The sequence below is a fragment of the Tamandua tetradactyla genome, chromosome 1 (assembly GCF_023851605.1).
Source record: "Tamandua tetradactyla isolate mTamTet1 chromosome 1, mTamTet1.pri, whole genome shotgun sequence".
NCBI lineage: Eukaryota > Metazoa > Chordata > Mammalia > Pilosa > Myrmecophagidae > Tamandua > Tamandua tetradactyla.
In genome coordinates, this window is record NC_135327.1 from 105,770,638 (window position 1) to 105,798,438 (window position 27,801).

Sequence of the window (27,801 nt, forward strand, 5' to 3'; positions counted from 1 at the left end):
AGTTTTATAATTGTTGTTTTATACAGCTTCCTTTTAAACCAAATAGGAGGAACAAAGAGTTACAAACAAAAATACACATATACGGGCGGGCCGCGGTGGCTCAGCGGGCAAGGTGCTTGCCTGCTATGCCGGAGGACTTCGGTTCGATTCCCGGCCCCAGCCCATGTAACAAAAACGGAGAAACAGAATACAATAAAACAAGAAAATGTTTAAAAATGTTTCCCTTTCTTCCTTCCTTCCTTCCTTCTATCCTTCCTTCCTTCTCTCTGTCTTTAGAAAAAAAAATATAAAAAAAAAAAAAAAAAAAAAAAATACACATATACCACCTTTTATATTTACCCATGCAGTGGCCTTTTTTGGTGCTACTTCTTCATGTGAATTCAAGTTACTATTTAGTGGGCTTTCATTTTAACCTGAAAGAGTCCTTTAATATCTCTTGTAGGACAAGTCTACTATTGATGAACTCTCTCAGGTTTATCTAATGTCTTAGATAATTTTAAATGAACATTTTGCTGGATATAGAATTCTTGAATGACACTCTTGCTCTTTTAGCACTTCAAATACATCATACCACTGTCTTCGCCATGGTTTCTGTGAGAAATTGGCTATTAATCTTACTGAGGATCCTTTGTACACGATGAGTCACTTCTATCACTGCCTTCACATACTTCGCCTTGGCTTCAATAGTTTGATTATAACGTGTATAGGTACGGATCTCTCTGGGTTTATCCTGCTTGGAGTTTGTTCTGTTTCTTGGATATGCAGATTAATTTTTATTATCAGATTTGGAGAGTATTCAGTTATTATTTCTTCATATATTTATTATTCCCTCTTCACGCCCTCTTCTCTTCTCCTTACAGAACTCCCATTATGCACATGCTGGCACACAGGATAATGCCCCACAGATCTCTGACGCTCTATTCTTTTTCCTTCTTATTTTTTCTCTCTGTTACCCATACCAGATAATCTCAATTTACCTATATTCAAGTTTGCTGATTTTTTTTAGCCAGTTCAAATATTCCATTAAGCCCCCTTAGTGAATTATTCATTTCAGTACTTTTCAAGTCCAGAATTTCTTAGTTCTCTTTTTATAATTTCTAACTCTTTACTGAAGGTCTCTATTTGGTAGTACATTGGCCTCATACTTTCCTTTAATTCTTTACACGCTTCCTTTAGTTCCTTGAACATATTTATAATAGCTGATTTAATTTTTTGTCTAGGGAATTCAACAACTAGGCTTCCTCTGGAGCAGTTTATTTTGGCTATTATTTTTTTTCTGTTTATGAGCCATATTTTCCTGTTTCTTTGCATGGCTTCTATTTTTTGGTTGAAGACTAGGCATGTTAAAAAAAGTAATATTGCAACTCTGGAAATTGGTTCCCTTCCGCCCCAAGAGTATGTTTATTATTGCTGCTGTTTGCTGTTGTGGTGGTGGTTGCTGCTGTTGTTGTTTGTTTGTTTAGTGACTTTCCTAAACTAATTCTCTAAAGTCTGTATGCCATGTGTGGCCACTAAAGTCTCTGCTCAGCTTCATAGTTTGTTAATGACTAAAGGCTACCTTAAATGCCTTGAAACCACAATTCTCCCAGCCTTTGAGGAGGGTCTCTCTGCATGTTGGGGCATGGCTCCACACTCCTATAGACAGTGTACAATGCTGCTTTAGTCTTCACTACCTGCTTGTACAGTGCTTCAAGGTCAACCAGAGGTGAGAGATTAGGGCCCTTAGATCTTCTCTGGACACACACCCATCTCTGCTGCACATCACCCCTAAAGAAGACCCTGATAAAAGTTTCATTTTTATATAAAGCAAAACACTCAAGTATTCTCAACAGGAATTCTTAAGTCACACAGAATTTAATTTATTGTGGATCTGTTCTTTTCCATTATCTAATATTCCTCTGCCTGACTCTGAATGAATCATGGTTCTATGCTCATAAGAACAAATTTATCTCTCCATAGATGAATTAAAAACATAGTTGCTGATCCAAGCATTAAAAGTCAAAGTGCTACAAAGTTTATATATTTCAATAGCCTTGAAGATGACAATGTCTAGAAAATATCAAAGTACTTCTCTCTTCAAATTAAAACTCTAAACAGTTGTATGAAAAGCTCCTAAGACCAGCATCTCCTCTGTAGCCTGCTCTCCAACCAGAGGTTCCGTGGTTTTTGACTAGCTCAATACAAACAGCTCACTTAGAGAAGGGCTTATATAACCAGAGGCTTTGAATTCCCAGGTTTCTCCAGTTCAGGGACCTTCCTGTGAGGTGATAATTGAATCTCCCCAGTGGCACTTATTTGTTCAGAGATCATCTTGTAGGAACTTTCCATGAGGATGAGAAAGAGCACAGCATTGCAATCAAATATACTCAACTTTTTTCACTTAAAGTCATCACAGACTCTGTTTAAGGACATTTAAGAGATCAATTAGTCATTTTTTCCATCCCTTGCCCCAAAACATACACACATATATGCCTGGGTAGGAAAGGGTTTACCAAATAAGAAAGCTATTCTTGGAAACTAGCATGGCAAAATCAACTGGCATATTTTAACAGCTCCACCTTGCTAAATTTCCTACAAAATGAGAATCTTCTTTTAAGATGAGTCATTGAATTTTAGTTTATATGGATGAAAACTAATGTGTTGGTATTTTGCCTGTGGAAGCTATTAGTTAATATCTTGTTTAAAATTAGTTGACTGAGGATCACTGTTGAATACAATAGGTCCTTTTAATAGATTTTATTAAACCTGGCAACAATTTTTTTTGGGGGGGTGCATAGTCTGGGAATTGAACCCAGGTCTCCTGCATGCAAGGCAATCATTCTGCCACTGACTAGCAACAATTTTAATTTCTAAAATAAGTAAACTGACTCATCAAATCCTATGTAATTATGGTAAGAGGTCCTTACAATATTACTCTTTTTAACTGTTTAGAGGACAAAAATAGCACAAATGGTAAGGTCTATTAATAAAAATAAAGTGCAAATTTAAGCATAAAAAAGCCAAGAAAGGCAAAAGTGAGGGTACTCAAGTTAACAACCATTTGGTTATATCAAATAATATATATTTAATTAAGCTATTAAATGTGTATTTTAGCATACCACAGGTGAAATGCAGAGGAGTTAATGTTTCTATGAGAATTTAACTTCTATACTTTCTGACTCTCCAATGTTTAAATATGTAACCTTAAAGGTGGGTTAATAGAGCTCTTTGCAGGTAAATTGCCTTGTTTTCCTTTTATTTTGAAAAGATAAGAATAAAGCAAGTGACAGTATTTAATCTTACTCATGTCTAAATAATCCTCACTGGTTTTAAAAATAATATCTTAGGGCGAGCCACAGTGGCTCAGCAGGCATAGTTTGCACCTGCCATGTGGAGACCTGGGTTTGATTCCCAGAGCTTGCTCATGCAAAAAAAAAAAAAAGAAAGAAAGAAAAAGAAAAGAAAATAATAATGCCTTAATAAGACAAATACTTGGAAGATGGTTTTATATTTTTGCAGGGTCAATCTGCTTGCCTAGAGTTTTTTTTTTTGCCAGATTGTATTAATAAGCTGTAAATGACTACATTAAAATGAATAGGAAAAGAAATTTCATCTAGTTTTATTATTTTATTTTTAAGGTAAGTAACCACAATGCACATAAAACTTTTAAAATGTCCCTACTCATTTACTTCAGCATTAAGAATAATAAAATAAGGAAATATGCCTGGTGTAACTTCACTCTTTAAAACTACCAAATATTAGCAGATAAAGACAATAAAATGTCCCTTCTTGTTGTTTATGTAAAGCATAACCCATGACACACCCTAGCTATGCCAGCCCACACTTGTTTTCTTCATAAGTCCACAGCCTTTTGTGTTGGTGTTCTCTATTGCACCTTAAATCGAGGGAATACATCTTAAAGTGGGAATGAAGATGATGGTCGTGCTCACAATTCCCACAGAGTTACACCATAATAGTGTCCCAACTTGTGTGATAAGCTATGATATACAGATCCAGCAGATAGGGCTGATGCATGCCTTGGGACCCTTAAGAATCAATTTCTGAAGAAACGAGAAAGAGTGGCAGTGCTGACTTGAGAGAAGCTATGGTTATCATTAGAATTCATTCTTTTTGGTCAAACACAGCTGTAAAGTTATCCAACATGTCCATTTATGTTTCAGGGACATAAAAGACCAATCCTAAGGCTGGTCCAGCTGATTTAATAGATCTACTCTTACCTTCTCAGTATACTCCTGTTAATTTAGCTCTTCACAACCTTTCATGCACAAGCCTGGCCATCCACCCAAAGTCCATTTCCAAGAAGAGAGACCGTAATGTCTGTAATCAGCTTATTTTGTATATTCATGCTCTTTGGAATCAGTCATTATCTCCTAGTTACTCTTTTATGCCTATCCTTGTATTGGAAATAGAGCTTTAAAAGCAAATCTAAATCCCAGTTCCACCAATTACTAGCTCCATAACCTTGCACAAATTATTAATTCCCTATCAATCACAGTTTTCTGATCTCTAAAATGGAGACAATAAAGGTTTCTCCTAGGACTATTTTGCTGACTAAATGAGATAACATTTTTAAAACTCTAAAAACAGCACCTGGCACAGAGTGAGCACAGTAAATGCTATCTTTAGCATCAGCATTACTATAAATACTCAAAAGCATTGTTGAAGAATATCTTCGTTTAGCAAGGCTTTGAGCAGGTTTAAAAGGCAGCCATGAGGAAATGATTAAATGCATAGGTTGCTAGACTAGATTTCATTCACAATCATTGTAAAGATCATCTTTCATTTTGCTTTCAAATATATACTGAGCATCTCCTGATGGCACATACCTGACTGGATTCTAAGCAGGAAACAAATACGGGGAATTCTCCAAAAGGCTTACCTTAGTGTGGGAATGTAAGATAAATACATACATCTATATGACCTGGAGAAAACTGAATTATAAACTCAATTGAAGCAGGAAGTGCTCAGAGGTGAGGAGTTCATGGCTTATGAGGGGATTATTACACTATAAAATATATACATATATATATACTGTATATATCTATATCTATATATTTTTTGATGGGATGGGGTTGTATGGTCCGGAAATCGAACCCAGGTCTCCTGCATGGAAAGTGGGCATTCTAACCACTGAACTACCCATTCACCCTTAAAATATTTTTAAAGGGGCCAGGACTTCATTATTCGAAACATATTCCTTTGATTCCACCCTTTCATTGCCCAATACACCTGCACTCCAAAGGAAATCTCAAAGGCCAAATATTAAATTATTTTATCCAATTAATATCTATTGAGGATTTATGAAATAATGGATGTATATACTAAACAGTGCATTTCACTAAATCTCATATAATGTTCATGGATAAAAATGGCTTATCTTCATATATCATTAAAATCTTGTATTTATTTTGGGAGGGAAAATATACAATCATGACACATTTTAGTTTGGCAAAATTTAATCCCTACTTAATTACCTTCTGAGGAAAACTGCAAGACCACCTCAGTTTATATTAATAAAAATGGCACTTTCTCTAAGAGATGTGAATAAAAATGATTACACTCTCTAAAATATTAGAGTTTAATGGAGAAGTCTACTGATTTATGAGACTGTTTTCCTCACTTTCTTAATGATTTTCCTTTTTCTTTACTTCTTTTGTTTTAAGAAGCTGTATTTTGAAAGTGTAAATTGGATTTAGAAATTACACAGACCTTTAGTTCAATTTTTAGTTTGAAACATGCTAGTTGTGCAGCCTAAGATAAGTTATGTCTCTGAGAGTTTCCTCAACTGTAAAACCTGTGAAAAGGTATAGTGGGTTGAATGGTGGCCCTCCAAAAGACATGTGCACCATAATCTGTGAATAACTTGTTTGGAAAAAGAATCACCTTTATCTTTGCTTGGATACTGGCAAAATCATAGGGTCTAAATTTAACCATAAAATAAAATATTTTTATTTCAGCTACTTTGTCATGGAGACAATATATAAATTCATAGCTAAATAAAATTTATCAAAAAACCAGTTAAACAGGAATAATATCGATAACGATTATCTAAAGGACCTTTATTATTCTTAGATACTCTAACTCAGGGCTTCTAAGTAATCCCCTGAAGATTGTGATTCAGTAAGTCTGAGATAAGTCAGAGTTCCATCCTTCAGGCTGATGCTAGTCAATGAATCACACTCTGATTGGCCTAGCTCTAAATCACTCTCTTATTGTTTGTCCTTCAATGCATATTTCTTGGCCCCTACTGAAGAGCTTTTCCTGGATGTTGCTTAGACATCATGCAATTAACCAAAAACCTTATAAAAGTATACTTTTAAAAGTCCTAAGACAAGCTTTGCCTATTTCCTTGTAAGGATGTTTTTTTTAGGACATTTATGATTCATTGCAGTCTATGAAGCTTCCTTCAGAGGACCCACAGAGGAGATTTCTTTCTAGACATGGTATCAGGAAAGGCAGATGGGGTCTTTTTACATTGCAGCTATTGTCAACCCTATAAACCTATTGCCTTTCCCTCTTTTCTGTGGCTTCTAGAAAACTCAGTGGAAGATATGTGGATAACATTTTATGGGTTTCACGTACAACCTCACCTTGAATAATTCACTCAAACTTTTCTTCCCTTTTTTTTTATTGGCCCTTATTATCTACATTGTGGCTTTCATAGTGTTATATTTATATATTTTAACAGATTTAAAATCATATTCAAAATAAAAGCAGTAAACAGCAATACCAGGAATAAATAATTGGAGGAGAGGGACAAGAGATCAGAGGAGGTTTTGATTTGATATTTGGTGAGGCTGTGTTTGTCAGTTTTGTCTCTTTAGACCAATGAAAATTGTCTAAAATTGAGAGTGCTGCTGATTGTACAACCAAGTGTGAATACTGTAAGATGTGGTTTGTTTATTTTGGACATTATTAATGATGCCCAGTGGATGGAGGGGGCTGAAGAGTACAGTGGCTGCAATGCTGAAAGGTGGACTGTGATATATATATATACATATATTATATATACATATATAATATATATATGTATATAATAGATACTGTGTGGCTACAAAATGGAATGATATCATGAAGCATGCAATGAACTGAATGAACCTTGGGGACAACGTGTTGTACAAAATAAGCCAGAAACAAAAGAATAAATATGCTATGGTCTCTTTTGGAAATATTTGTAAGAAAACTGGAGCCTAGAGTGCAAGCTCTTACAGCAGCCTTACCTAGTCTGAAATTGGAAGTGTATTTCTAGATTCTGAGATGCTGACCTATATGTGTATAAGTCAGCATTTCCCTGGAACTTTGAGTACCTCTGTAGCTCTGAAAGTCAGCATTGCTATAAACAAAAACAGTCAAATAATTGAAAATGAGATTAGGCATCAATCAGAGATAAAAACGAAGCCAGGGGTGTAAGGGTAATTCAGTGGTAGAATTTTCACTTGCTATGCGGGAGACCTGGGTTCAATTCCCAGTCCATGCACTACCCCCCAAAACAAACAAACTAAATACAACAAACTAACAAAAATTCAACAAATGGTACTGCAAAAACGAGATATTCACATGGAAAGTAATGAAATGTAACCCCGCCATACAGCATACAAAACAAAACACATCAAAGCAAAGAAACAAAGCTGATCTAGTTGGGATTAAAGTAAATCAGAATACGGGGTAAAAATGATAGTATATGTACACTAGACCTTCACCTATTGCATGAGACCAAAAGCAGAGAGGTTTATTGTATCTAGAAGCTAAATTTTCAGTTACACACAATCTAATCAACCTGCCTGGATATCTCATTTAAACAACCCAAACTCCTGGAACCCTGAAGGGAAACGAGGCCTTTTAATTCTGTAAAGGTTAATATAAGACATCCCAGACTATGGTGGGTTGATAATTAAAAAGCATTGGTAGAGTCCCTTGAGGGCCTTAAGAAAAAATAACAGAAATATTAAATTTTCCCATCTGGAAACCCCCAGGTATTCTCTCAAACACTAGGAACTCCCAGGAAAATAGGCCAAGCCCTTGATTTTGAGGCGTGCCCTTAACAAAACTTACTTCTGTAGTGGAAAAGTTAAGACTCCCAATACTGAGACCTAAGAGTTCCCTCCAGGAAACATCTGTGGTTGCTCAAATGTGGCTTTTCTCTCTCTAAACCCAACTCTTTCAAGGAAAATTATCACCCTACCCCCTACATGGGACGTAACATTCAGGAGTAAAAGTCAGGGGTGAAAATCTCCCTGACAAAGGGGGACATGACTCCTAGGCTTGAGCCCAACACTGAGTGATCAGCAGTGCCTCCTGGACTAAAAGGAGTAAAAGAAATGTAATAAAATAAGGTATCAGTGGCTAAGAAAGTTCAAACGGAGTCAAGAGGTTATTCTGGAGGCTCCTTATGTGCAAGACGTAGTCAGATACTGCTAACTGCCATGGTTTGTCATACCCCAACTAACACCATTCCTGTTAACCCTAAAGAACACCTAGGACTCTGAGATTCAACTCTATAAAAGTTTCATGCACTAAGTTTACTTTCCTGAAACCTATATCCTCCAGAGGGTTCTTAGGCCAGATAAGTCCAAAACCCAGAGGGGCCAGCTTCTCCAAGAATATCAGCTAATTCCATCTCCCTACCCTATAATGTCGGCACCCCTTTTCAACATGAAGAAGTTAGAATGGGCACAGCCCAAAGACCCCTATAGATGGCGAATAGGATCAAAGGAGGAGGAGGAGGGCGGGCCGCGGTGGCTCAGCGGGCAAAGTGCTTGCCTGCTATGCCGGAGGACCTCGGTTCGATTCCCGGCCCCAGCCCATGTAACAAAAACGGAGAAACAGAATACAAGAAAATGTTTAAAAAATGTTTCCCTTTCTTCCTTCCTTCCTTCCTTCTCTCTGTCTTTCCTTTAAAAAAAAAAAAAAAAAAAAAGGAGGAGGAGGAGTTATAATAGAGAAACAGGATTGAACAAATGAGTATGACTGCTAAATCATAAAGATATTTCTTTTAGTTTCCAGTATTTTGGAGCAACTAGAAGGAAAAATCTGAAAATGTGGAATGGTAACCCATATCAAATTTTGAAATCTATTCTGTAATTACTTGTAAAAATATAATTTGAAAATTATTGCTTTTTTGTATATGTATTTCACAATAAAAAATGTTTAAAAAATTAAGAGTGCTAAGAAGGAATAAAAGTAGAAAGGAAGGGAGGGACAGATTCATTTAGCGTTTAAAAAGCAGAAAACAAAATAAAACAAAAAAAGAAAACACACCCATCACAGTTCTTAAACATTCCAGCATATACAGCTACTATAAAGTAGCTGAGTAAAATGCTCATTAACTGACTTGAAATCATTTTTAAGAAAATCAGTTTTACAGAAATAACATATTATTTCCATTATAGATGATAACCAATTATAAATACTATAAACATTGGTGGGAGGGGTACGTAAAGCTCTTCGCTGACTGATTCCTCTGAAGCTCCCTGATGATATATATAGCATCAGTTTCACCACTTAGTTTGGGGTGCTAAACCATTACAATTCTCTGGCCTAGCTTCTCTGAAACGCAATCCCAACTCTGAACTCCCATAGCCAGAACTTTTCTATACAATTGATTCGCCATCTCCCATATGCTATCCAGAATGTTTTTATAATGCCATGTTTTCATGTTTTGTGTCCCTTGCTTCACCTAACACCCTCCCTTCGGTGTGGGCAGAAATCCACATTCATGTGGGCAGAATCAATGATGATCTGCTTATTAAATAATCTTAATAATTTTTATATAGAAACCCTAATATCTGGAGCACTGCCTTATTATCTCGGATGCTCTGCTTAGTGGAAATAAAACCTAAAAGTCTGGGGCAAACAAAATTAGCCTTTCAAGTTACTGAGACATGAAAAGATCTAGATCTGCAAGGATGGCAAGGGGGATGGACAGTTAACTGTGGCCAGTGGTCAGCAAATAAGTTGTTAAAATGTGCTTTCAAAGCTCTCTTAATGATACCAACTCCTTTTTGGAAACTTGTTGGCACCTCATCAAAGGCCACAACCTATGTTTCCAAATTGAATAATTTCCCATTGTTCCTTTATGGATCTAATTCTACAGCCAAATCAAAGCTTTACTCTTCTCAAACAGCTTCTCTATCTAATTGTTTTGTCCACCGCACTTCTACCTGGAGTCCTATGCATCCATGCCACACAGTTAAATCCCAGCCATTCTCCAAAATCAATGAAAAAGCCCCTACCTCGTGGTATGGTTTTCCCTCATTCTTCCACCTGAAAGTATGTCACACTGCTACAATTATACCACTTGGTATCTGTCTCGTGATCCCTTACAAAATTCTGCCTTTCATTCATTTCTTTAATTTTGTGTGTGCGTGTGCGTATATATACACATATATATGTGTATATTATATAGACATAGACATCTCCCTGAAGGTGTTATGTCTGCTTTTTCTTAATGTTCTGAAAGCACCTACTGTAATCCGTATGTCTGCTGAGTGACCATAACCACAAAGCCTCGGTAGACAAGGATTAACAAGTCATTATAAAGCACAGAGCTTGTTTATTTGTTTCCTTCTTCGTTTAGCTTATGAAATAGGTCTCTTTTAATCACATCTACCACATATATGGAAAGTATATAGACATAATTATGCAAAACACATACTAAGCATGTAAAATGTTTAGTCTATACATTCCAGCTTTGATTATTCACAGCTTGGTTTCCTTCACAGAATTTGATAAGAGCTACTCATAAAATTAAACCCTACACAATAGCACTTGCCTTTACTACCATACTTAATAAAGAACTTAAATTCATATCAAGATACAGTGTTCTAAATTACAGGATCCAAATAATTTAAAATATATGATTAAATATGCTATAAAATTTATCCTCAGAATGCTTACTTTATTTGTTAAAGAACATATGTTCTTCCCCAAAATAACTTGCTATTTTTGAACTATTACTCAGCCACATACTTCCAACAGGAAGCAAAGGTTACTTCAAGTAAACCTTGATTTCACAATATTTGAAAGACTCTACTCTGCTAGTCTCATGCCAACTGAAAATTCCTGAGTCATATTTGAATGACAGGGACAGTCTTGATGGTAATTTTTCCTAATGTGCTAGGTTGAAACAAAAATTTTTAGCATTTAACATATTATAAACACCCTCAAATAGAGCAAGGATGAAAAAAAATCATCATTCCATTTTCCACTTGAAGCAATCAAGTATTAGAGAAGTTAAGTGACCAACTCGAGAATGCATGGCTAGTTATTGGCAATACCCAAATATCTAACTCTCTTTTTTTTTTTTTTTACATGGGCAGGCACCAGGAATCAAACCCGGGTCCTCTGGCATCGCAGGCAAGCATTCCTGCCTGCTGAGCCACCATGGCCTGCCCCAAATATCTAACTCTTTACACAGTTTTCTTGAGTCTAAAGTTGGAGGGACTGAGTTAGTCATCTTTCATTTAGTTTGACTTATCCTTGGATATCCATTTCTTTAAATATAGCCTCTTTCAAACTGAACAATTAATTTGATACGTCTTCCTTCTTTTTATGTTTGTGGTAACTCATTGTGCATTTGAACCATCACCTGTGTGTTTAGTTGGAAATTTATGAAGCATATTAAAAACAAGAAAAATTTACATCAATGGACCATGTTTGAAAACTGTGGTGGAGACAGTTCATATGCTGCAACCCTGATTTCCTTTTCTCAGGAGAGGAAGGCTGGATTATATCTTCCCTTCAGCTAAGTGGAGCCATGTGACTACATTATGGCCAAAGGAAGACAGGAGTAAAGGCTAGCGCATCAGGTCTGGAGAAAACAAACCCTCCAAAGCAGTCCTCCACATGCTCACTGCCCTCGCTGGCAGGTCAGGTGTAGAGAATCGACTGGAGAATTCGAGGCCTTGTTTAATAGTGGACACACTCAATGGAGCAGCCAGAACCCCTACATGATGGCAAAGAGTAAAGGCTCCCAAAGCTACACCACTACTGCCCACACTATCTCGAACTGGATGAGAAATGACCTTCATCTTATTAAGCCATCAAGATTTGGGACTTGTTAGTTACATTCGCCTACCCTAATATAAATATTAATGAATAATCTAATTTATCTTTCAGTAAATATTTTCTAAACAAGAGTATGTGATTTCAGGAATAGATTCCTCAGCTTTGACCTTTCATAATCAACTAAATGATTTTATGAGTGTGCTTTGATATTCAGTAGGCTTAAGGCAAAGAAAGAAATCTAAAGTGTTAGCTAGGGGATTGTATGCATTGCCAAAAATATTATTCAAAACATGGTAAAGGTAAAGCGTTCTTAATTTTGGTATTTCTGAAGTCTTTCCTGACTACATTTCATGCACACTAGGATAAAACATATCTATAATTAAACTACTCATTTATAGTAACATAAATGCTAAAGTGTAAGATTTATATTTGTAATATTCACATTTTAATGACACGTTAAATAGCGTTTACCACCTATGAAGAGAGGAGAAGGCAGATGTACTCTGTAGCTTCAAGAGGCCAGTCTGAGATCCTCCGAACCACTCACAGAACCGTGACTGCACCCACCCCTCAGGAAGACCACGGCAACTGGTAGCACTTGTACTTTCCTCTGTTGGTGGCCTCCAATAACTCAGAATTTTTGTTTGTTTCAACTTATCCATTAAAGTATCAATTTCATGAATGCAGAAGACTTCATCTTTTACTTATTTTATAGCTCTCAGTGTCAGTAAATACTGAATGTTGCCAGGACCAGCTTACTGGCATATAAAACTATTTGTAGTTATTGATTTGTATGATAATAATAGAAATGGAAATATAAAAATGTCACACATCATTTTTGGAAAATGTACTCTCAAGGGACATACAATAAACATATTCTCTTTCCTTCTTCGTTTAATTCATAAGTCATAGTTTGTTTTTAATTCTTAACAAAATGCTCTAATGCTATCTTCATAGGAGTTTTCAGAGTCGGGAAATATCTAAATCCGCAAACCAGACACATAAAAATCCATTCGCCTGTTGCCACTCAGATAGTAAAAACACACATGTTAAATGGACATTTTATCTACGAAGGCTGACAGGATTGACCTGATACAATACGAACACTGTCCATCATTTTTTATTGTATATAAAACCCTACTTGAAAAGACCAAAGGACCACTTTAGATGCTGCTCCCATTTATCTTCCTAGTATCACTAGTATTTGTTCTAACAACCCCCCCAACTACCCCAAATTCCACTCTAACAGCTTTATTATATTAATGTTTTTGATATCTGGGTGCTAACCTATTCACTAATAAGTACTTACTGAACACTGATTATGGGCCAGGCTCCCACCTACGTGCTCACGAGAGTGGGCTACTACAGCCCCTGCAGTGCTGATAGACTATTTAGGAATGCCTACTATGGGCCCATAGTTATGAGTGAGAGGAATGAATGACGGAAAACCAGGCATAACAACCAACAAGAGCAAATAAAGGTTCCATGGCCACAAAAGCCAGGAGACTGAAGAGTGAGAATCATTCTCTGCCTTTTGCTATGATCTATACTATCTGGGAGAATATAAAAGGTATGCTTCTGGACACCCAGGAAACATACTCCTTTTACTAAGACACTAGTTTCTTTGGGGGGAAGGGGTACAGAATAATCACTCCTTTCCAGATTTTTCCTCTAAAACACAATGCTGCTTACTCTTCTACTCCTTCTGAGTCATCTCACATGAACACATTCCGATTTGAACATGATAATTGAAAGAAACAAAAACATTTGCACAATCTATACACAAGTATCATATCCATATATGACATGAAGTCCAATACTGCTCCCATTCCTCATTAGTGGCAGGTGTTTTTTAATACAATTCCTTTTAAACAATGTAGGCTTCCTCTTTCCTTTCCACTAGATTGTTACTTCAGAACTAGAAAAAAAAAAATCCTACCTCTCTTCAGATTCCTCCAGTCACTAGGATAGGGCTTTACCTAAAATTATAGGTACACTTATAATGAATTAAACACTTAATTTAAAAAAAATTCACCACCTCTTATCTTAGTTTCTGCCTATAGAGGGGGTAGAACACATTCATTAAAAGGAAGATTAGCAGGCATTAAAAAGAAATACTAAAGACATCTGGTAGCTAATAACCTAACTGGTGTTTTTCCTCAGAAAAATGGAAAGATTGTTCCTTGATAAATGAGAGTTAATTTGGGGATAGAAGAGTAGGATTTTCCAACATGTAGGAACTTTGAAAAATAACCTCCTACCTGTAAAAGGCCAACTTAAAAAATAGATAATTTAGGAAGACTTTATAAGAATATTCCACTATCTTGTATTTCAAATTTAATTAAATTTTTGTCTGATTTTAAAAATATATCCTGACAGCAGAAATATAAGGAATATTAAATATTAAAAATAAATAAATATTTCTCTTATGAGTTTTGTGATAACAGGTACAACAGCTCTTTCCCCAACTGTATTTCTAAGATGCTTGCAGCAAATAGTTTGACTTCAAGATTCAAATCCTGAAATGTAAGTGATTGTGGGTAACACAATAGTTTGATGAAATTACAAAGGAAAAATAAGTCTTATTTATATTTTCAATTGCTGCAGAATAATGACTGCCTTTGGATAAATACCGAGCATGTATTTGAAAATGCAAATGACTCTGGATACTTGTTGGTTGAAGGAATGTACTTCTGAGTTAACTGAGTTCTTTACTGAATGAATGAATCTTGCCCTCACTTAGATTGTCATGACAATGAGTTCTTTGACGCCAAGGTTCATTCTTTACTCATTGCATCACAGCATTTTTTTTTTTTTTTAACATGGGCACGCACCGGGAATCGAACCCGGGTCCTCGGGCATGGCAGGCAAGCATTCTTACCTGCTGAGCCACCGTGGCCCGCCCTGCATCACAGCTTTTAACACAAAGTTTGGCCACATAGCAGGTACCCAATAAATGCTCCATGAAGCAGATTCTTTTTCCCATAGCCTGATGAGTAGGTTTTAGAAAAGCCAATCCTCTAAGACTTCTCTTACATATCATATTTCAGCTTTCTCCATGTCATGCAGTACATGAAAGAAGCTGACCTCTATTTGGAAATACTCAGGTCATAAAACAACAAATGTGGATTAGCATGCCTCAATCCAGGAGAGTCCTCAGCTTTCAAACACCCATGTAATTAGTTGCTAACTTTTATAAACATTCATTTAGCATTTATTGTGGATAATGACCTAGGCATGAAAAAATATGCCAGAAGATATGGGGAAAGTGATGGTTCAAAAAATGTGAACAATTCAACCAAATCTCATATCAAAAGTATCATGCCCAATGAATGCAAGGTTTCCCTCCCCTTTATTTTACAGCTATTCATCAGAAAATGCTAGTCTAAAACTTTTCAGTGTTATAGGGTATACAAAACTACTTAAAACAGAATCTGTTTATCTGAAGTAGAAGCATTGATGGCTGTCAGATGTTTGCCTGTCCGTAAATACTGGAACATGTATGTTACATTCTTTTCAGCTCAGCAACTTAGAACCCCATTTGTAACTTAAAAATTAAAATTATCAGGGTGAGTAGTGGTGGCTTAGTGACAGAGTTCTCGCCTGCCATGCCGGAGACCCTGGTACGATTCCTGGAGCCTACCCACACCAAAAAAATATATATATATCAAAAAGAAAATTCAATTACTAAACTTGAAATTGCTTTCTTAATCCACCATATCTTCAATGTTAATTATTCCAGATACAACCTTATTAGCTATGCTATACATAAAATATTCTTATGTACCCAAATAAATTAAGCATTATTAAGGGCCTTAAAAATAATCAGTGCTATAATTTCCTGTTTTTCTAAAAGGTAGGAGGGCAGCCATAACTTCATTAACTTCTCTAAAACTTAAATTTTCTAAATGTTCTTAGTTTTTACAGGGACAGTTATAAATTACCTATAAGATTCAGACGAGCAAAATATTTGAAGGTTTTGAAGGTGCTTTGTTTTGTGAAACATTTTGATTTTTGATTCAGAAAGAGAATCTGCTTTCATATCTGTTTCTTACCCTCCATTGTCTCATGCTCATTTGTTTATCTTTCTTTTTAAATGACGACAGGCATTATCCTGAGAATCTATGGGGAAAAAGCAGAAAATACTTTCTAGAGAAAAGTATCATTCACAAGAGTTAATTATATAATTAACTGTTATAAAAATTAAGAGATGATGAGATTTCTAGGGAAGGTGTGGACCTGAAGAAAGGGTTGTTGCTCCTTGATAGTCTCAGTTCTTCGTTTTTCCTTAAACCCATCCCAATCTGACTTTCAACCATTAAGCACTCCAATGAGTGCAAACTGCTATATCCAATAATCAATTCATACCATTCCATTCAGTTCATCACTCTCTCCAACTTGGTTCACTTTCTACTCTAGGCTCACAAACACCATGCACCCACGATTTTCCTTCTACTTTGGTTCCTCTGTACCTTGCACCACTTAACGAGGACATGTCCCAGTTCTCAGCCCTTGGGTGCCTCTCACTCTCAGTTCACACTTACTGCCTCAGCAGTCTCCTGGATTCCATGCCTTTAAATACCATCATTATGCTCATGACTTCTGAATTTTCAACTCCACTCCATCTCTTTCCAGAACTCCAGACACACACTCATACATGCACATCCAGTCATTTATCTGATATCTCCATTTGGATGAACAGAGATTCAAGCTCAACCAGCCCAAAATCTGTATTCTGGATATTCCCCTCAAACCCCATTTCAGTTGATGGTAGCTTTATCTTTCCAATCGCTCAGGTCAGAATCACTGAAGCATCCTTGTGTTTCCTTCTCTCATAATCCAATTCTTGTCAGAAAATCCTGTTGGCCCTAGCTTCAAAATATCCTTAGAATTCAAACCCTTCTCAGTACTTCTACTTCTGCCATAGTAGCCTCAGCCACATCTTCTTTTACCTGGATTCCACTGATAGGCACCTAGTCGATCTCCTGCCTTCTTCCAACTCCCCCTTCCCCAGTCTATACTCTATTAGGGCACTTCATCCCTCTCTTTGAATCTGCAAATAGCTCTCCATTTCTTTCAGAGTAAAAGTCCTCACAAGGACTTAAAGGGAAATGGTTCTCCCTATTTTACTGACTGCCTTCCTACCAGCCTACCCTTCACTCACTGTGATCCAGCCAGAAACAGCCCCTTGATCTCATTAACACGTAAGCACACGTCCAGACTTTGCTGTAGCTATTTCTTCGGCCCACTATTACTCCAAATATCTGCCTAATTCTCATCCACCTAGAATAAGTCTTAACTCAAATCTCATATTCTCAACAAGGCCAAACCTGGCCACTCTTTAATACTATAACCTACTCCTTATCCTGAACACGGTTTATTACTTTCCACTACTTATTTTCTGATATGCTAGATAATTTACTTATTCAATGTATTTGCTGCATATTATCTCCTTTCCTAGAATCGAAGCTCCATAAGGGCAGGGTCTTTGTCTATTGTAAGTTCAGTAATAGAATCCAAGTACCCAAAAAAGTGTCTCATACATATAAGCACTCCATAAATATCATGAATAAATGCTCTTATGGGGTGCTTCCAGAAATGGGCAATGAATGACCCAGCATTGTAACATGAAATGATTTAACAGCCTGATTCATTCTCTATTATTTATTCTGAAATGTATATTAGGCCTCCTTTGGACCAAGCAGTAGAATAGAAGTTGGGGATTCAAAGATATAAAAACAGGCCCTGTACTACCTTTTCTCAAGTACAGCAGGGACTTCATCAAGAATTCAGTATGACAGAAAAGCTTCTGAGAATTTAAGTGGATCTTGTTTCTCTCAAATTTACCTGCACAGGAAGGAATGACAGCCATCTTTTCATCCCTGCATCCCCCCAAAATGTCGGCAGTGGGGATTGGTTTCCTTGAAGTTGGTCTTTTTGAGTGATTAGGATAACAATAAAAGCAGCTCCAACTGAGTGGTTGTCTCAAAGCAATCCTCAGCAGGCTTTTCCATTGGAAGGCCAAAGCCTATTAGGGTACTGAGCTAGAGTTTTTGTTTGACTATGGAGGAGCAGGAGAGGTCTCAGGATTGGCAGTGGTCTGAGCACTGGGATTCTCATAGTTTCCAGATACTTAGAAAAAACAGGGATTGCAGTTCAACAGGGTGTAAGTTGTACGAGCCTGTTGATAGTGCAGGCTCTGAAGTGACAGGACCACAACGGATGCCTGCTGGCAGCCCAAGAAGAAGAAGGAATTAGTGCTAAGCACTGAGGCTTTGGGAACTGAAGCAAAAATTTCCCAGCTGTCCCAGAATGAAACTAGCTGCCAATGGAGCCACCCAAATTGAATCAACTCCCCCTGAAAAACAACAACAACAACAAAAAAAAAAACACTGAGACACAGAGGTGGTACAATGGTGGCTCTGTGGCATGCTGGAGACCCAGATTCAATTCCCAATGCCTGCTCATGACAAAACAAAGCAAAAACAAAACTGAATCAACTCCACATGCCTAAGTAAAGAGCACAAAAGAAGTGATCAGCATGAACTGAGGACCAAATCTCACCCTCCTTCATTTTCTAAAAATGCAGTACTAAGCATTGAGATACTTCATTTTCTATAACTGAGTAAACGTTGGAATACTCATATATATGTAGGAGGAAGGAGGAAACCCCAAGACTGACTGATATTTGGTCTCTAGTCAACCTTGGTTACAAAAGAAATCCAATGATTTAGCTCTTTCAATATCTTATCAAGGAACACTGACCTGTAAGCTCATAGAAAGAATAATATACCATTTGTCCATAACCTTTGTAGTAACTAATACATAGTAACTCGTCAAGAAATGAATAAACAGTGATTAAAATAAGATGAATGGAAATCTGTTTGCATTTTGCAGTACTTTTAATACTTTTCTAGAAAAATATCACTTTATTTCAATCATCATTACACATGGTAGTGGGTTTTATTTCTGTTTTTATTTTTGCTTTAGATCCTGGAAATTTTTCTTCTATTACTAAGCTCCAGTTACTGTCAGAAAAAAAAATTCCCATCGCCACTCCCTAGCCCCCCACCCTCCCACACAGTTTGCTTTTCTTTTACTCTTGCTCAGCTGTTCACTTGCTCATATTTGGGAAGTTGCTCATTTTATGTTAAGAACTTTTAGCTCTTGCTCAAAAAAAAGAAAAAGCCTTCCTGTCATGCTGGGTTATTCAGCAACAATCTATTCCCCTCCACGGGATAAAATCAGCCTTCACTCCCATGGTTTATCTGCTTTGGGGGCTGGATTACTACCTCATAAACAGCACAACAGTACTATTATCACATAATCATTATCATTACCTCACTTTCAGCCATACAGATCCTTCTAATCCTGAACATTTTGCCTCTCTCATCTTGCTATATCTACCCTCTCCTGCTGTGAAAGTGGTGTGCTCCATTTTCAAAGAAGCTTAATGTAATCACAAATGGAAAAATAAAATATCTTTTTTAACTAGACTGCATTTTATTGATGCCATTGTGTTATACAGGAATTTAAAATGGCTCCATATTTCATCCAAGTAAACAAAATAAATGTGTGGGTATTAGTAGGGGGTAGATCTAAGCCTAGCCCATGTTTTCTTCCCCAAACTTACATGGCTTTTTGCAGTGTTAATTAGGTGAGATTCACTATGACACTTTGGAATGGGGATTGGCTCAGTCAGCAACAAAACTACCCCAACACTGGAAGTGGTTGTGAAGAAGCCACCAGTCTACCGAGATTTACCAGAAGCTACAGGTTGTCATTGTTCAATTAGACCTTCCCCGTGCCCAGGTAAAGTCACAAGAGACAACCCAAGTAGATTCCTTCCCTGATTGCTCTGACAACAACGGGCCATCTTATCTCTACACGGATGACAAGATCCGTGTCCTGCAAGAGCTTAAAAGAAGGAGGCACCGCACTGCAGTCCTCACCGCCAATGAAAAGGAGCCTAAGGAAAGGAGGACAAACACCAGGTAAATCAAATGAGAAAATATTGCAGGTGGATGATGAGACATTACCAGATTAGCTCCTCTCAAGATTATAAATTCAACTCTATGTTCCTAGCTCTCCTGTTCAGTCAGCTTTTTCAGAACAAGTCCATTGGGCGCCTGCTTCTTCCTGGGACTTAAGATTTATAATTCCTGATACCTTCTTCTCAGGAGAAAAATAGTATAAGGATTAATAATAAGAAAATAATCATTGTAAATAACATAATCCTAATTCTTCATTAAAATGTACCAAATACCTACCAATGTACCAGGAGCTGGGCTGGTCGTTCAAAAGTGCCTCTATGAACCCTGAGCCAATGGAGGAAACCAGTGATCAGGAAATTTTAAGTCAGAGAATGTAAGAGAGCACAGATTATTGAATAACAAAAAGCAGATACCCCAACAACTTTCTCACCATGAACTGGGAAAAAAACCTAAGATCTGAAAGAATCTAAAACAGGCAGAGAGGTCTAGCTCTTGGAAGCTAGCTCTTCAAAGGCTATAATCGAAGATTTAATCCCTGCTATTCCCAAAGGATTGTCAAAATTTCACAACCAAGTTGGCATGTTTATATAACAGAAGCAACCAAATCTCTAGATAGACCATGCTCCGGCCAACCCCCTTCCGTGTAATAGCACAGCTATATGGCGTATATTTAAAAGCTATTTCATTTTTTCAATTTATTTTTTAAGTTCTGGTAAAATACATATAACATAAAAATCACTTTAACAATTTTTAGGTCAACAATTCTGTGACATGAAGTAGACCGACAATATCGTGTAATTCTACCACTATTTCCAGAACATTTTCAACATCCTAAATAGAAACTCATGCCCATTAAGCAATAACTCCCCATTTACCCACCCCTATCCCTGATAACCACCTATTCTGCTTTCTTTCTCTATGAATTTCCTTATTCTGAGTATCTCCTACAAGAAAAATCATACAGTATTTGTCCCTTTTGAACCTAGTATATTTCACTCAACACAATATCCTCGAGGTTCCTCCATGTTGTAGATTTTACAACAAAGCACAAGCAACAGGAAAAAACAAATTGGACCTGGTCAAAATGAAAAGCTGCTGTACATCAAAGAACATTATCGTGCTCACTTCAGCAGCACATATACTATATACTAAAATCGGAATGATACAAAGAAGATTAGCATGGCCCCTGCGCAAGGATGACAAACAAATTCGTGAAGCGTTCCATATTTAAAAAAAAAAAAAACATTATCAAGAAAGTAAAGTGAAAAGATAACCTACAGAATAGGAGAAAATATTTTGTAACCATATATCTGATAAATGTTTAATGGCCAGAATATCTAAAGAACAAAAAGATGAACCCAATTTAAAAATGGGCTAAGAATCTGAATAGACATTTGCCCAAAAAGCTAGACAAAGAGCCAATAAGCATTAGAAAAGATGTTCAACATCATTAGCCACTAGAGAAATGCAAATCAAAACCTCAATGAGACACCATTTCACAATGACTAGAACAGCTATCTTAGTTGACTATTATTTAAAAACACAAAAATAGAACGAAGTTTTGATACATGCGAAGACAAGGATGAATGTGGAGGACACTGTGTTGAGTGAAACAAGACAGATACAAAAGGACAGATACTGTGTGATCTCACTGATACAAAATAATTGGTATAAGCAAACTCATAGAGTTGGAATCTAGAATATAGGTTACCAGGGATGGTTTGAGGTGGGGATAGGGAATGGGAAGTTAAGGTTTAACATGTACAGGGTGCCTATCTGGAATGATGGAAATGTTTTGGTAATGGATGGTGGTGATGGTACCACAACACTGTGAACATAATTAACAGTACTGAAATATATATCTGAATGTGGTTATGGGGATGAAATATTAGGTTGTATATATAGTAACAAAATAAAATCTTAAAAAAATACATGGAAATGTACTACACAAAGAATGAACCCTAAATTAAACCATGGATTATAGTTAATAGTACAATTATAACAATGTGCTTTCAATTTTAACAACCGTTCCACACCAAAGTAACGTGTTAATAATAGGGTGGTATGTGGGGATCCTGTATTTGATGCATTACTGTTTTGTAAGCATACAATTTCTTTGATAAAGAAAAAACATATATTTAAAAAAATAACATAAAAGTATTGGCAAGGATGTGGTGAAGAAATAGGAACCTTAGTGTATTACTGGTACCTTAGAATATTGTTGGTAGGAATGTAAAACAGTAGAGCCACTGTGTGAAAACATTTTGACAATTCCTCAGAAAGTGAAACATAAATTACCATTTGACCCAGCAATTCCACTCCTAGGTATACCCAAGAGAGCTGGAAGCACAGACTCTGATGGCTAATTGTACACCAATGTTCACCGTAGCTTTATTCACAATAGCCAAAAGGTAGAAGCAACCTAAATGTCCATTAGCAGATGAATGGAAAAACAATGGAATATCCATTCAATGGAATATTATTCAACCATAAAGGGAAATGAAGTGCTTATAAAAAGCTATTGCATTTCGGGCCCAAGAAGTAAGTTCCAATTTTTCCTATTCTATCATTGCATGTTGATACATACACGGCAACCTGCAATAGTGCCCAGTCATGTATATACCATGAGGGTAATTATGTGATTCCGTGTCAGGAAGCACTGAAACTAGCACATAGTCAAGGATAAGACAAGTGACCGGACAACTTCTAGCCAAATATAACTAAAATGCCATTTTGTATTTATGAAAAAATGCTGCTTTTAATTGGATGATGACTGCCTTTTAAAGCACTTCTAAGATAGAAAACTATTTATCTCTATTGCCTTGTCTTACTGTGATACTGTGCTCTACATAAAGTAGAAATAACAAAAGGGCTGCAATGTGGGGAGGCCAAAGTTTACCTCATGAAGACAGCTGTAAACAGCATCTGAAGAAGACAAGGCTCAGGAAGGGCAGAAACAATACAGAGTAAAGAGCTTCTGAACAATAGGTGAAGATGCCTTTTCCCTGTTTTAACACCTGAGAGACAACCCATCTATGGCAATGATGGGGCATTTACCAGAAGGAATTCCCAAAGAGAACGTTAGTAAATCACATTCTCATTTGAGAAGAGATGTGCTCTCTGAACTTCCTGTACACATTTAGTTTTACAGAGTAGTAATTAACCACCTAAATAGCTAAGGAAAAGTTCTTGATTAGAGGTGTAGCTGGAGTAGGAAGTATTAGTACTTTTAACTCACATATTAGCTAGGGCTTCCTAGGCTCCTAAGACCCAGATGGAACTGTGCCCTCAGTTCCAAGGCCTGGGAAGCCCTAAGGCTCCTAAAGAGTTTCCCTAATTCCCAGAATAAAAGCTCTTAAAATCTGGACTCTACCCCCCCCCCCCCGAGGGAGTGGTGCTATTTAATTTCAGATCAAGGAAGGTCTAATGATAAAGTGACACATTAATAGAATTGTGAAAGAAAAGAGGAGGAGCAAGCCATGCAAATAATGGGGACAAAGGGAGCTGGGCAAAGAGCAATACAAAAGGCCCTGAGCAGGCCAGAGGCTGCTATATGCAAGGACCAACCGGAGGCCAGCGTGGCACAAAAGAAACATGGGAACAGGATTTGGGGTGAAGTCAGAAAAACATATGTGGTGTGCATATCACTTACAATACCAAGAAGTTAGGAATTCCAGAAGTTCTTGTAGCTCACAACTTATTTTATAAGTTCTGAGAAGATGAGAAACCACTGGATGGTTCTGAGCAGAGGAAGAGCCTAATAGGATCACTCAGCTACTGTGCAAAGAACTATGTGGGGGCAAAAAAGAGGCAGGGAGATAAGTCAGGAAACTATGAAGAAAGCACAGATAGATATTTCTCAGAGGAATTCTCTTGCCAGTTGTTCAGGGAACAGAGTAAAATATTCTTTGTATTTTTATATTAAAAAACAGAAACTCTAAAAACTGGAAAACTACGAATTACAAATACTGCAATTTTTAAATCAACTCCAATACAAAGAAGGCTCTTTTTCAGTAAATATAGAGTTGAAAATCAGCAGACAAGGCGAATCAAACACAACAAAAGAATATTCTCCAAATCACAACACAGATGTAAGATTCTAAACTAGCCATTTTTGATCAAGACCTTCATCAACATCCAAATAGGAAGAAGTAGGAAGAATCATGAGGAATACCATGGTACTTAAACTTGCAGAAATATATGTAGTTATAAAACTAAAAAATAGCCAAACATTTTTAAAGAATTTTCTCCAAAGTGTATGCACTTAGATCTCAAATAATATTTTCTATTATCTTTATAAAGTTCCAACTTAAAAGCCTTCTCCTGTTGGGCCACGGTGGCTCAGCAGGTAAGAATGTTTGCCTGCCATGCCCGAGGACCCGGGTTCGATTCCTGGTGCCTGCCCACGTAAAAAAAAGCCTTCTCCTGACATTGCTAAGGAAAAGTGACTAACCACAGACTTCCAAAACACTGAAATTTGCTGTCTTGGATGAAATCCAAATTATGCAGAAAACAAATATGCAACACATCCCACAGGAAAGGTAAGCTGTACAAGAATTACTCCTGTTTAAAAAGTCAACTCTGACATTTCATGCAATGGCCCTTTAAGCGTTACTTGTCTTTATTTACCCTGGAAATTTTACCCTGTATTATGAGAAAATGAGATTAAAATTCCAGGAACTATTAGCATTTCCCAGAAGGCACTCCCATTCTCCTGTGACAACTTAATATATTTGAAGCTGAGTCCATTTTTTAATAAACTATAGGAAGACCCTGCCAGGTTTCTGCTAAAATTTATCACTGTATTTCACTTTCCTATCATCTGAAATGTTTTTGAAGAAAATGAAAGGTACATCTAAAATAGAACTTTATTTTTAACTTCTTTCACCACTTGAAAAGAACAGGGTTGTAAACGATGCTGATCTATGGGTGAAGGAAAGAAACCAAGGTGGTCAGGAAGGCAGCTTAAAGTTTTCACAAAGTCCTTGGTCAGCTTTTATGTACATCAGAACGAAACCTATGGCCCCTGATGACTGAAAGCCTTCATCCACGCGCAGCCTGCCTTCAGCATCCCCTTCATGCTGTGTGGTTTCAGGGGCTCTTCCTTTGCAAGTCACAATGTTAGATAAGAAGGTGGCAGTGTTGACATTCCTCTTTGGGGAAAGTACGGTCTCTTCAAAGTAACCCAGATAAAATGGGTTTCCTTCTATTTCTAATAATACCTACTATAAAAAGATTACATCCTTCTGTTTGCACACGATCTTCATTCTTCTCCAATGTGCCATGGATGTGCCGACATCTTGTACTTTGGGAATTGCCTTTCAGGGGAATAGCCGAAGTGCTAAATCCAACATTTCGTGATATTGTTATAAAGTAGACAATTTCCAACTGTAACTGAAAGGCCAGTGAAAAATCTTCAAGATACATTTAATATACCCATGAGCAGGAGAAGAACTGTATCCAGGGTTAAAAATTACCAGGAAGAAAAAACAACTTGTAAGCATTACCATTATGAAGCAATGTTCCCAACGGCCACAGAAGCTGGTGATTTGCCTCTGGAGTCTGTTCCACCCCTCACTAATAGTCCTGGAAGCTACAGACAATTAATTATTAGATTATGCAACTCCCACTGCTAAAGTTTAGTGGAACATTCTATGGTTTTATTGCAAGTGTGCTGCTTTTCAGCGAGCGGTGTAATTTCATCAGCTCACTCATCTGTATCTTTGTGCTACTTAATCCTGGCTTCCCAGGGTTTTTCTTTAATTGGTTCAGCCTTCTTGTACACTCAATCAGCCTGTTTTAATCTTGGGTTCTAGGCAAAAATGACTGAATCTGAAAGCTGTGGTGTCAAAGTCTTATAGCAGTGTCAGATATATTTATCAATCTAAAACTTCTATATTTAGAGAGTCTGTTTTCCTGTGATTAATGAGGACACGTCTTTGAAAGCTTCTGAAGACTCCATGTGCCAGATTAGAGCAAAGGTGGGCAGCTGGCAATTATGGCTCTGTGGAAAGCACATTGGTTGTGGAACCAAAATATCTGGATTGATTGCAACTTATTTACTATGTCTTTGCAAACAATTCATCATGCAGAGCCTCAGTTTATTCATCCATAAATTAGGGATTATACTACCTACATCAAGAGGGTTTGGATAAGAGTTAAATGAAATAATAACTGATAAAATGTTTTGCAAATGACTAAATGTGCTATAGAATAAAGCATTAAAATATTATTCATATTCTCAAACTCTGATTTCCTTAACATTGGAGAAGTAAGCTAGCTCCTGAATACCTGATGATCTTTTTATTGTTAAAAAGTTAATTAAGAAGACTTTAATTAGCATGTGTAATCAAGTTCACTGTTCTAATTGGCCCACTGAAATTTCTACTGCTAAAATAATGTGGAAGGAAAAAAAATAATATGGAAGAAACCATGATAAAATACTGACCAAATAATTAATTTCACAGCATCACGATGCACAGAAGAATAACTAAGAAAATTTATGGTCAATGTCAACCCAACTCATCTGTCTGCTCTTGACAATCTCCTGTCACTCAGATGCAAGGATGTGATGACATCTCCAAACTTGCAGCCATCCTCTCTGATAAGAGAACACGGATGGGCAAATGCATTCACACTTCTCTCCTAGACCCTCACCCAAATCTCCAACTGCCTAGAATCATCTGAGTTCCTATTCTCACCTGACACTTATCGGTTCTAAAATTAAGTTTTGATGCAATTAAATTAAATGAACTAAATTGAGATTTGTCTTTTTTTCATCACTGGTGCCATTATTCTCTCAATCCCCAAGGCTAGTACTCTATCCATTCTTCTTTAATAGTATCTTACAACTATATCCTTTAATTTCTACCACTAACTCTCTAGTGAGCCTTTATAATTTCAATACTAGGCTCACCAATATGCTTCCTCGTAAGTCACCTTACCTGAGAATCCCCCTATTGTATCTCATAGGTAGCAGGATACATTTTTCCAAAACCTCGTTTTCAGGTATCACTCACTTATTCCAAATAATAAATTCTCCTGTGCCATACCAGGCTTTAAAATTCCATCGGAAAGGAATTTTCTTAATTGAAATCACTCAACAGTAAGATGTTTTGCACAGTTAGTATTCTGGCTATGTAAGGAATATACGACTAGATATTTCCAAACCAGTCAGAAATACTTAATACAGTGCTGAAAATAAATTCTAATCATACCTTCTACTAATATTAGTTAAGTGTACAAAAAACAAAAATGGCTGTTTCCCAGCAACTCTCATTAGCCAGTTGCCCTCAAGTTCCCCAAGAGCACAGGAAGCGGGAGGTGCTCCCCAACAGCATGCCAAGTGCACAATATGAGATTGACCTGCACCAGTGGAAGCAAAAGGGAGCACCCAGAAAGGTCTTAAGTCAAGTGGGTTATGTCCAGGGTGATCCATCATCCCAGTTTGCCCAGAACTAAGGAGGTTCCTAGGATGCAGGAGCTTTAGTTTTAAAAATGGGTATACCCCAGGCAAACTGGGATTATTTAGTCACCCTAGATAAGACAATGGAGAAATATGCCAAGCTGAAAGGAAAGCACTAAGCACAGTCATCTCAGGGAAGTGAAAGCCACAGGTTATGGTGCCAGAGTTCATGGAGCCACAGGCCAAGGAAAAGTACAGTGGATCATATACTGACACGGTGTTGATTCAAATCTTTACCCCCCACCCCCGTGCCCCCATGGCTGTACATAACGAGTTTTACTTCAGTCAAATTTATAAACTGCCACCTGGCACGACATGAGGTACTGAGGTGTGTTT

General features: G+C 37.1%; 1 protein-coding gene and 1 non-coding gene across 2 annotated transcripts in view; one reads left to right on the forward strand and one right to left on the reverse strand.

Moving 5' to 3' along the window:
* Positions 1-27,801, reverse strand: part of HDAC9 (histone deacetylase 9) — a 970,134-nt gene that overhangs the window by 771,731 nt on the left and 170,602 nt on the right. The window lies entirely within an intron of this gene.
* LOC143653176 (U6 spliceosomal RNA) lies at positions 21,129-21,231 on the forward strand. Its single transcript, XR_013161147.1, has one exon. It is a non-coding gene; the product is annotated as a U6 spliceosomal RNA (small nuclear RNA).